This window comes from Megascapheus bottae, chromosome 18 (genome assembly GCF_031878675.1).
Source record: "Megascapheus bottae isolate mThoBot1 chromosome 18, mThoBot2.hap1, whole genome shotgun sequence".
Taxonomy (NCBI): domain Eukaryota; kingdom Metazoa; phylum Chordata; class Mammalia; order Rodentia; family Geomyidae; genus Megascapheus; species Megascapheus bottae.
This window is the reverse complement of record NC_143526.1, coordinates 31,670,583-31,682,797: the sequence shown is the minus strand read 5'-3', so window position 1 is coordinate 31,682,797 and position 12,215 is coordinate 31,670,583. Positions and strand designations below refer to the sequence as shown.

The 12,215-nt window shown below is 45.2% G+C and overlaps 1 protein-coding gene across 3 annotated transcripts in view; it reads right to left on the bottom strand.

The window, feature by feature from the left end:
- Phf20 (PHD finger protein 20) overlaps positions 1-8,520 on the bottom strand; it is a 92,636-nt gene extending 84,116 nt beyond the window's left edge. For all 3 annotated transcript variants that reach the window (XM_090352262.1, XM_090352263.1, XM_090352264.1), the window contains exon 1: positions 8,419-8,520. The gene's annotated coding sequence lies outside the window, so the exon portion shown is untranslated. The remainder of the gene's footprint in view (positions 1-8,418) is intronic.
- Positions 8,521-12,215: the final 3,695 nt, after the last annotated feature.

Sequence of the window (12,215 nt, the reverse complement as noted above, 5' to 3'; positions counted from 1 at the left end):
AGACACGGCGCATAATAATGTTGAAGTTGGATGTGAGGATAAACTGGCTACCTTGGCTAGAAAAGAGACAGTGGCAGAAGTTACTCAGACAAGGAAGTTACTGGCAGTCTGCCCAACAGAGCACGTGAAGGAAATCAGATCTGCTACAACAGCTCCACAGACAACTGAGCAAGGGACTGACAGAAACTCAAAAGAAGAGAGACTCTGGAGATAATCAGCCCCTCCATTTTCAAATGGGGAGAAGGGCCAGTAGCATTAAATGCCTTGCCTGAGGCCTCACTGTGAGTAGAAGAACTGGGACCAGAGCCAAATCCACATCAAATCTGTTACTTAAGACAATCTGATATTCATGAGAATAATAGAGGGGCTTAGGGAGGCCCAAAGATATAAATAGTCCAGTCATTCAGGTACCCTAGAACTGGATCATACTGGAAGGGCCCATGAAAGGTAACAGCCAGAGCAGACGGACCAGTGGCTCACTCCTGTAATCCTAGGTACTCAGGAGGCTGAGATCTGCAGATCAAGGTTCAAAGCCAGCACAGGCACAAAAGGACTTGGGACACTTATCTCCAATTAACCTCTAGAAAAGGGAAGTGGGGCTTGGCTCAAGGGTAAGGCAGTAGCCTTGAGCTGAAGACCTCAGGGACAACACCCAGGTCCAGAGGTAGAGTGATATAGCCTTGAGCTGAAGAGCACAGGGACAGTGCCCAGGACAAATTCAAGCCCCATGATCCACCAAAAAAAAAAAAAAAAGAAGAAAGGTAACAGCCAAGGGAGTGGGTATGCATCATGATCTAAGACATTAAGAATGGAAAAACCCAGAGAAACCTAGGATAGACACATGGGTACACAAGGAGAGGGAACATCAGAGGCATGACTCCATTGAAGAATGTCATCTTCTAGAGCACCCATGTAGAGACAGATCAATCCATTCAAGATTCAGACACCTACTTTTCCCAGCTTTTTTTGGCAAGTCCTGGGGCTTGAACTCAGGGCTTGGGCACTATCCCTGAACCTCTCTGTGCTCAAGGCTAACACTGTACCACTTGAGCCACAGCTCTACTTCTGGCTTTTCCCATTTATGTGGTACTAAGGAATCAAACCCAGGGTTTCGTGCATACTACAAGTACTCTACCACTAAGGCATGCTGGTATACATTGGTATACATTAATAGAAGAGGTTTCACTGTAATAATAGATGTACACAGTTTACTTTGAACAAGTACGTTTTATATTACCATACCCTCCTTTTTCTCCCATCTACTTTTTCTCAGGCACATTTCCAGAACCTAGAAAACCAAGGACTCGCTAGGATTTTGGCCTAGTGATAGAGTGGTTGCCTAGCATGCACAAAGACCGGGGTTCAATTCCTCAGTACCACATACACAGAAAAGGCTGGAAGTGATGTTGTGGCTCAAGTGGTAGAGCTCTAGGCTTGAAAAGGCCCAAGGACAGTGCTCAGGTATGAGTTCAAGTCCCAGGACTGGCCAAGAAAAGAAAAGAAACAAAACAAAACCAAGTACTCGGGAAATTCAATCATTTATGGCTTGATTTTTGGTATCTCAGTATGTATCAGTAGTATCCCTACTATATGATGACAGATGAATAATCAACAAAACAAGCTAGTTATACAGTATTTACTAGAAAAATTCTGTCAATAATTATGAGGGCTTGCAGAGCACTTGACTAGCATGCACAAGGTAGTTTTAATTCTCGGTATCGAAAAAGGAATAGAAAAAAAAAAGTTCAGATAGTGGCACTGTAGCTCAAAATGCTAGCTTCAATGAAAAAACTCAGGAACAACCCCCAGGCCCTGAGCTCAAGTGTTATGACCATCACCAACAACAACAACAAAACATGATTTATGTGTATAATTTATGATAAAAAAAGTTCCCATTTAAGCATGAAATAATACTCCAGCACATAAGTTGCACAATATAAACAGAAAACACGAATTTTTAGGTTTGGTTTTCGGCAAACAAATGTACACGTACACAAACAAACACACACACACACACACACACACACACACACAGTCCTGGGGCTTAAACTCAGGACCTAGGCACTGACTCTAAGCTTTTTTACTCAAGCTAACACTCTACCACGTAAGCCGCAGTTCTACTTCCAAGTTTCTGGTGGTTAATTGGAGAAGAGTTTCACGGCCTTCACTGCCCAAGCAGGCTTTGAATCACGTCTCTAATATCTCAGTCTCTTGAGTAGCTAGGATCATACGATGAGCCACATGCACCCAGCTTTAAGTATAACTTTAAAAGGCAAATGTTAGCCAGGTACACTAATAACTGCCCATAGTCCCAAATACTCAGGAAGCTGAAGTAGAAAGAGGACTGAACCCATGTATTTAAGACTAGCTTAGAACAACAAACTCTCTAAACATGAAGAAAGGAAGAGAGGAAGGCAGGAAAGGAAGAAGGGAGGAAGGGAGGAAGGAAGGAAGGCAGGCAGGCAGGCAGGCAGGCAGGCAGGCAGGCAAAGCAGGCAGGCAGGCAGGCAGGATGGCAATTAATAGTACAATTAATAGTCATTAGAGGGCAGGGAGTTTGGCCTAGTGGTTAGAGTGCTTGCCTAGCATGCACGAAGACCTGGGCTCGATTCCTCGTTACCACATACATAGCAAAAAAGCTGGAAGTGGTGCTGAGGCTCAAGTGGTAGAGCTCTAGCCTTGAGAAAGTCCAAGGACAGTGCCCAGGCTCTGAGCTCAAGCCCAGGACTGGCAAAAAATAAAAAAATAAAAATAAAAAAAAGTCATCAGAAACCAGATATGGTTGTACACATCTAACACCTTGGAAAGCTGAGGCATGAGTACTGCAAGTTCCAAGCCAGCCTGATCTACATAGCAAGATCCAGATCAGCCAAAGCTACAGAGTAAGACCCTTTGTCAAAAGACAAACACAAAGCCTGGTGTAGTGGCTCATGCCTGTGATCCTAGCTACTCAGGAGGCTGAGATCAAAGCCAGCCCAGGCACTAAAGACCATGAAATTCTTATCTCCAATTAACCACTAGAAAATGGGAAGTGAGGCTGGGGCTCCAGGGGTGGGTGGTAGTCTTGAGCTGAAGAGTTCAGGGACAACACCCAGGCCCCATGATCCACAAAAAAAAAAAAAAAAAAAAAGGACAAATACAAGGAACTGAAGACAGGGTTCAAATGGTAGAACACAACTGTAAATGAAATTTGAGCAAGAATGTGAGGTCATGAGTTCAAACCCCACCCCCAAAAAGTCCTGGAAATAATGGCTTTATCCAAGCTTTAAGGAATATGTATCTAAATAAAAACGAAAACAATACCCCAGCATAAGGCTAAGGATCACTTTTCCATTTTCACTAAAAATTCTTTTGGCTTTCTGTATGGAATCTCTAGCTAATGAAAGTAACAATTCAGTAACATTAGCAACACCTGCAATTTAGAAATGCAAAAACTCACATCACTTCACAGACCTAACAAATTAGAATCAGCATTTTAACAAGATCCCAGGTGATTTGTATGCACATTCAAATTTGAGAAACACTGTAGGATACCCTAAGAATGCACTGTATACTAATGCACAGAAAATATCGAACAACCAATAAAGAGACAAAGTACTTGTTCACTTTTAGTATACCTTATTTTATTAGACAGTGCTCAAACAGACCTCAAATTTTTTTTTGCTTTTGGATAACAAGGCTGGAACTTGAACTCTTGATGCTTTCATTCATTGGCTATCGCTCTACCAACTGAGTGACACGTCCAAACTGTTTTATAAATGTAGTATTGGGGCTGGGAATGTGGCTTAATGATAGAGTACATGAAGCCCTGGATTCCTCAGTACCACACAAACAGAAAAAGCTGGAAGTGGTGCTGTGGTTCAAGTGGTAGAGTGCTAGCCTTGAGCAAAAGCAGCTTAGGGATAGTGCCTGGGCCCTGAATTTAAGCCCCAGTTCTAGTAGAATTAATATTAAGTGCTTATGAACTAGCATATCATCTGAATGTGGAATTTACTTCAATTCCTAAGACACCTTAGTTCTAAGATTCTCCCAAGCTTAGTTGTTATGAAAATACAATAATGGTTCATTTTTATTCAAGTTCCAATACTGAGTTCAGAACATTTCCCCACAAGCCCCACTAACTCCTACAGGTTCTTGAGGGTGTCATTAAATCTCCTAACATCCCTAGGAAGCAGGTGCTTGGCAAACTTCCAGTTTCTAAATGAGATTCAGGACTTGATCCTGAAAATGTGGTATTCCTGCCTTGTCCTACTGGTGTAGCTTCTCAAACACAAAATGCTTTCCCGCCTCAGGCCTCCTTTCCTGCAGCTGCACACTCAAGTACTTCCCAAAAGGGAGAAATAGAGGGAGGTCAAAGGTGTTATTATCCCCTAAGCATTTGAGTTTCCAGCTGTGGAGAAATTAATCTGCTGGGCATTTGGCCTGAAAAGCCCAGGGAAAGATTTGGAAAGGAAAAGGGAAATGCAAATACCAACTAAAAGGCTCCTAAAAAGACAAGATATCCAAATATTTGTATATTTTTAAAGGAGAGGAAGGGTAGGGGAAAAAAGGGATTATCAATTATATGAGAAAAATATACAAAGAAATAGATATCCACACATACCCAGCCTCTTCCCTCTGCAAAGCTATGTGAGGATAAAACCTAGGACACAAAGGATAAGAAAATAATGCAACACTTTACTATCCCTCCAGTCAAATGATCTCATTTGAAAAAGAAAAAAGAAAACCAAGCTGAACACCAGTGACCCAGGCCTGTAATCCTAGCTACTAAGGAGGCTGAGATCTGAGGATCAGGGTTTGAAGCCAAGCAAGACTGAAAAATCCCTGCAAGACACTTTTATTTCCAATTAACCACCAGAAAACTGGAAGTGGCATTATGAAGGCTGGAAGTAGTATCCCTGAGCAAAAGAGTTCAGGGACGGCACCTGGGGCCTAGGTTCAAGAGCCAGGATTGACAAAAGAAAAAAAGAAAGGGGAGGGGGAGGGAAGGAGAGAGAAAGGGAGGGAAAAGAAGGAAGGAAGGAGAAAAGGAAAAAAGAAGAGGCTGGGTGAGGTGGCTCACGTCTATAATCCTAGCTACTCAGAAGGCTGAGATCTGAGGATTGTGGTTCAAAGCCAGCTCGGGCACTAAAGTCCATGAGACTCTTATCTCCCTTTAACCACCAGAAAACCAGAAGTGGTGCTGTGGGTCAAGGGCTAGGGCGGTAGCCTTCAGCTAAGGAGCTCAGGGACAGCGCCCAGGCCCCCAGAAAACTAACAAAGAAGCTTATGGGTTAGAAACTACATAAATCTAGAGAAAAAAAAAATCTCTTGAGTGGTTCACACATACATACCAGCACAGAGAAAACAACCCATTTAACCAAAATCTTAAAGGAAGCAAGCAATCAATGAGGATTATGGTATAGTGAATAGCCAAAGAAATGCAAAGAGATACCTTTCCAGTTTGAATCATTGCCAGGAGGTCAGGCAGTCTTAGTCTAGAGGCCATCTCCAACACAAAAGGAAGAGCTGCGGATATCTGTACTTATTCTGTAAGCAGAACAGTATCCAAAGGGAAGGAGAAACTGGAAAATGCCTGGGCATAAAGCAAGCTAAGAAAGAAGAATTCTGGCTTGTAGAAAGAAAAAACAAGACACCGGACACTCAAGCCCTGTAATCCTAGCTACTCAGGAGGCTGAGATCTGAGAATTAGATCTGGCTGGCTCAAAGCCATCAAGGTCAGGAAAGTACAGGAAGCTCTTATCTCCAACTAACCACTAAGAAACCAGAAGGTGAGCAAAAATGCTAAGGGCCAGCAACTCGAGCCTCAGGAACACACACACACACACAGCCATGTGCAGGCACCTCAGGAACACACACACACACACACACACACACACACACACACACAGCCATGTGCAGGCACCTCAGGAACACACACACACACACACAGCCATGTGCAGGCACCTCAGGAACACACACACACACACACACAGCCATGTGCAGGCACCTCAGGAACACACACACACACACACACACACACACACACACACACACACACACAGCCATGTGCAGGCACCCATTTAGGAAAGGACTCCTGGAAGGAGGGGAATTCAGGAGGTGTGACTTTAGGAAGCTTGCCCAGAAGACACAGTACAGGAAGTGCCAGGCTGTACAGAGATCCTCAGGCAGAGGAGTAAGACTGAGAGAGCACCTAAGGGAATGCGGTTCTAAAGAGGAAAGCAAATTGAGGAGTGAAAAAATCATGAGCTGCTGAAAAGGGTAAGAAACCATACTTAAGATCCACAGAGGTCAGGAGTTTGGCCTAGTGGTAGAGTGCTTGCCTAGCATGCGCAAAGACCTGGGTTAGATTCCTTGGTACCATATACACTGGAAAAGCCAGAAGTACAGAAGTGGTGCTATGGCTCAAGTGGTAGAGCACTAGCCTTGAGCAGAGTGCTCATGCCTTGAGTACAAGCCCTAGGACAGGAAAAAAAGAAGAAGAAGAAGAAGGAGGAGGAGGAGGAGGAGGAGGAGGAGGAGGAGGAGGAGGAGGAAGAGGAGGAGGAGGAGGAGGAGGAGAAGGAAGAAAAAAAAGAAGAGAGGGAAAAAAAGACTCAACCGGTCCTTTGCCAGAAGCGGTGGCTCATGCTTGTAGTGCTAGCTACTCAGGAGGCTGAGATCTGAGGATCAAAGTTCAAAGCCAGCCTGGGCACATAAGGATGAGACTTATCTCCAATTAACCTCTAGAAAACAAGAAGTGGGACTTGGCTCAAGAGTAGGGTGGTAGTTCAGGGACAGCGCCCAGGCTGCACATTTAAAAAAAAAAAAAATGGGGGTCTGGGAGTTAGGCCTAGTTGTAGAGTACTTGAGTGCTTGTCTAACATGCACCAAGACCTGGGTTCCATTCCTCAGAACCACATCCGTAGAAAAAGCCAGAAATGGTGCTATGGCTCAAGTGGTAGAACTCTAGCCTACAGCAAAATAAATAAATAAATAAAATGAAATAAAATATGAGCCAGGAGTTTGGCCTAGTAGTAGAGTGCTTTCCTAGTATGCATGAAGACCAGAGTTCGATTCCTCCCCACCACACACATAGAAAAAAAGCTGGAAGTGGTGCTGTGGCTCAAGGGTAGAGCTCTAGCCTTGAGAAAGCCCAAGGAGAGTGCTCAGGTCCTGAGTTCAAACCCCACAACTGGCAAAAAATAAAATAAAAAACCTCAGGGGCAGTGCCCAGGTACTGAGTTAGGAATAGGAATAGCACAGAAAAATAAACAAAAATAAAAAACACTTGGGAATGGACTCAAGAAAAAGATTCAAGAAGCAACAGTGGCTTCATCCCCAGAGTAAGGCATTTGTACTAAAAGAGGTGCATTTTGTACAACTTTAAGAGGAAAAAGAAACAAATACACTCTTAGATAAGAAAACAGGTCTCTCTTAGGAAAAAGGCCGTTTGGGAAACTCAGAAGGTGAAACCTTTTTGAAAGACAAGAGTCAAGGAAAAGGCGGTTAATTCCCTTATCTGTGAAACTGGGAATAAATATGTACCCATAAACCTCAGGATTTGTACACGAACCTGAAAACGAGATGTGTTCCAGATTCTGAGGGCTAAAAAGGAAGTAACCCCTAAATTTTAAAAATGCTTAAAAAAAGTGTCAGACAGATTTGAGGCTTAGAAAGGTGAGTTGTGCGGATACACGCAAGTGCACCAAAACTTTAGTTGCTGGACCTCAGGTTTGAGGGACCTTTCCGACGGGGCGAATCCTCAAACCGAAAAGGGAATATTCAAACTGAAAGCTTGGAAAGAGGCGAGCGTTCAGCTTGGGGGAGGGAGCGGGTGCACCTTCAATTCGGAGGGATTCAGGCAAAGATAACATCCCAGGGACGGCGCTGAAGAAAGGGGGTGCGCCCACGTTCTCAAAACTATTGAGAAAGGGGATACTCCCCGATCCAGGGTCTTGAGAAAGGGGTGTGCGCCTCAGAATAGCATAAAAGAGATAGTAAAAGAAAAGCGCGTTCCCAAACCACAAGGCGACGGCAGGGGCTGGCGAGGAAGCGCAGCAGCGCCAGCACAACTCAGGGTCAGGCCCTCAGGGGATTAACCCCCACCCTCCGCACCGCCAGCTCCGCGCCCCGGGCCCGCACCCTGCGGCCCAGCCCCCTCGGGCGACACTGATTGGCCACAGCCGCCATCACTCCGCGCTCAGCCCCGGGGATTGGGCGCCGCTCGCACGCCCGCCACGCTCTCAGCAGCGGTCCCCGGGCCTCCCTCCCGGCTAGGCGAGAGGAGCCAGGCGGAGAGCCGGGCCGGGCAGGGGACCGGAGCAGCGGTGGCGTCCGTCACCGTTCCCGCCCGCACCGCGCGCGCGCGTCACGGACAGGACCCACCCCAGCCTTGACCAGCCGGCTTCGCCTAGCCGCGCCACGCCGCGAGCTCACCTCACGGCCCCGCTCCTGCTGCGCCGCTCCAGGACCAACCGACAGAAGGATTCTGCGTGCTGCGCACCACGTGACCCCTGGGACGCGCCCAGCGTATCCCCCGCCCCCCACATACACGCACTATCGCCACCACCAAGTGACGCAGCGCCCCATTGGCCCCGCCCTTCGACCCGCCCCTCCTATCTCCGTGGCGACGGCTCGCGGAGGCCACGCCCACTGCCTTGACGCGCGGGAACCAAGCCGTCGCCCGGTAAGGAACACGAAGTCCCCACTCACCAGTAACCATTGAGATCCGGCGAGGCCGGTGACCAGACACTGTCTGTCTCCCCGCCGCCCCCCGCCCCCGTTCGTTCTGCTTCCTACTTGCACCTCAAATCCATTCAGTTCCCTCCCTCCTATCACGGTCCTGATCTCCCAAGGTCTCTCCACCCAGTTACTCGCCCATCTTCACACACAGAGCCTGCTAAGGCCTCAGGTCCAGCTCCAAGGCGTGTGTTCCTCTCTTAGATTCAGGTTTAAGTTGTGTGAGTGCGCGCGCGCGTTCCTGCCTGTCCTGGGGCTCCGACGGGTCTGGTGCTCTCTGCCTGAGCTTATCCAAGCGAATGCTCTGCCACTTCAGCCACAGCTCCAGTTTGGGTGTTGGTCTGTGGTTAATTGGATATGAGTCCTGATGGAGACTCCAGCCCCACCTGGCTTCTAACCGCGATGCTCAGATCTCCGCCGTCCCAGTCACTCAACCCTTCAGCGCCCAGAGCTCTTCACAATCTGAGTTTAACTTTCTTTTCTCTTTGTCACTCATCCATGAGCCAAGTTCTTTCTCACCTTTGCTTCCTTTCCACCTTTGTTCTCATCCCTCCTGTTCCTCCTTCACTTTGGATGTTAACTCATAGGAAAGAATTCCGATTGCTGAAGAGAAGAAAAAAAAAAAAATAACTGCACTTTGTCTCTAGGGACCAAGATCAAAGTTGCAGCCTTACTGAAGAGTCTGAAGTGTTTTCCTGTAGGACTTGCCAAGTGCCATGGAAAAATGCTAAAATTGCTATTTACTAGAGTGGGGTGGGGGGAGAATCAAGTTTCACACTGGAAATACACTTCAACCTAATTACACCTAGTTTTTTTCCTTTTATTTTTTGTTGTGTGTGTGAGAGAGAGAGCGTGTGCGTGCGTGCATGCGCAGCTATATATTTTAGTAGTTGTACAGGTTTTTTAATTCACAGTCTCATACTTGGTAGGCAAGTACTCTACCACTTCAACCGTGATTCCATCCCTTTTTACTTTATTTTCCTTATTTATTTTTCAATGTATGTGGTACTGAGGAATGGAACCTAGGTCTTTGTGCATGCTAGGCAAGCACTCTACAACTAAGCCAAACTCCCAGCCTCCCCGTTTTACTTTAAAGAGAGTAGAGAGAGTCAGTCCTGGGGCTTAAATTCAGGGCGTGCACACTGAACTTGAGCTCTTTTCTCAAGGCTAACACTGAGCCACAGCTCTATTTTTGGCTTTTTCTTTCTGATTAACTGAAGAATCTCAGGGACATCCTTCTTCAAGCTGGTTTTGAACCTCAATCCTCAGACCTCAGCATCCTGAGTAGCTAAGATTACAGTCACTCTTGAGCCATACTTCAAGCCCTGGAATTTGCTGATTGTTTAAGAGACAGAGTCTTTGAGGACTTTTCTGCCCTGAATGGTCTTAAACCACCAACCTCTGTGTCTTAGCCTCTTGAGTAACTAAGGTTACACATGAGCCCTGGGATTCTCCCTTCTTCTGAATGTCTGATTTTTTTTTTCATATATGATCATGATAATATAGAGGGGTTTTGCCCCAGGATAATAATGTCAACAATCCCAGATTAAGTAGCCCAACACAAATATTACATATTTCTTTACTTATTCAACCTGCAGGTATTTATATTTGGGATGAGGCTGAACACCAAAGATTCAGAACAGAATAAGATTTAGACCCTCTTATCAAGGACCTTACAGCCTGGTAAACAAATGACCACAATTTGTAAGTTAAAATTTTTGTCGTTGCAAATAGAAGCATTGTCACTGTTGTGGTCACAAGCAAAAGAGAGCTATGTTACAAGGACATTGGGGGCTCTGAACAGCAACAGAAGAGCAGGTTTGAAAAACAAGGAGGCAGAAGGGCAGCTCAAGCAAGAAACAGCAGCTGTTTCTGCTGGCAGCACTGCTGGAATTCAGTCCTAATATCCCTTTGTCTTTGAGTCACTTGCTCCAGAGGCAAAGTCTTGGCTGGCAGCCACTGTTGATTGGCCAATCTTAGGTCACATGGATGAGTCAGTTTGCCAGAGAAAGACCAGAATGATCTTTCCCTAGGGCTATTTTTCTAAAAAGGAAGGAAATCAAAAGAGCCAAGGACAAAATAGCATATAAAATACCTTAATAATTAAAATTTTTTCTCTGTACATCACCTTTATAATAAAAAAAATTAAGAGTTAAACTTTTTTTGCTAGTCCTGAGGATGGAACTCCAGGTCTAAGAATTGTCCTTGAACACTTTTTGCTCAAGGCTAGCACCCTGCCACATGAGCCACAGTGCCTCTTCCTGCTTTTTCTATGTATGTGGTACTGAGTTATCCAATCCAGGGCTTCATACATGCTAGGTGAGCACTCTACCACTAAGCCAAACTCCTTGCCCCAAATATTAAAACTTTTAATTTTTATTTTATGGAGGCTTTTTTTTAGATAAGTGTTACTTTCACTCCCTGAGTAGCCTAGAGCTTACTGTGTAAGCCATCACATTCCTTGTATGCCTATGTCTCTTGAGTTCTAGGACCAGAACTATTCTTCTTCTTCTTTTTTTTTGGTTTTGGTGGTGTTTCTGTGTCTTGAACTCAGGGCCTGAGTGCTATCCCTGAGGTTTTTTGCTCAAAGGTTAGTGCTCTACCACTTGAGCCACAATTTCAATTCAGGTTTTGTTTTAGTAACTTATTGGAAATAACAGTCTCACCAGCCAGGCACGTAATCCTAGCTACTCAGGAGGCTGAAATCTGAGGATCATGGGTGGAATAGAGCCTGGACAGGAAAGTCCCCATGAGACTTTTTTTTTTTTGGCCAGTCCTGGGCTTGAGCTCAGGGCCTGAGCACTGTCCTTGGACTTTCTCAAGGCTATAGCTTTACCACTTGAGTCTCAGCACCACTTCTGGCTTTTTTTCCCTATGCATGTGGTACCAAGGAATCAAACCTGGATCTTTGTGCATGCTAGGCAAGCACTCTACCACTAGGCCAAACTCCCGGCCCCCCGTGAGACTTTCTAAATTTTTTTTTCTCTTTCTTTCTCTCTTTCTCTCTTTCTTTCTTTCTTTCTTTCTTTCTTTCTTTCTTTCGCTAATCTTGGGGCTTGAACTCAGGGCCTGGGCACTATTCTTAGATGCTTTTTGCTCAAGGCTAGCATTTTGCCACTTGAGCCACAGCGCTACTTTGGGCTTTTTCTGTGAGTGTGGTTACGTGGAATTAATTGAACCCAGGGCTTCATGCCTGCTAAGCCAGCATGCTACCACTCAGCCACGCTCCTGAGCCCCCGTACCCCCAGACTCTTATCTCCAATTAACTGCAAAAAAAAAAAAAAAAAAAAGAAAAGAAAAGAAAAAAAGAAAAGCTGAAAGTGGAGCTCAAACCTCATGAGTGGCCACAAAAAAAAAGAAAAAAATGTACTTCATTTAATAACATGAAAACATTTTAGTTTAAATATAATTTTATTATTATTAAAGTATTGTACAGAGTGGTTACCACTTCATAAATCAGGTAATGAATACATTTCATTTTTTTGGACAATGTC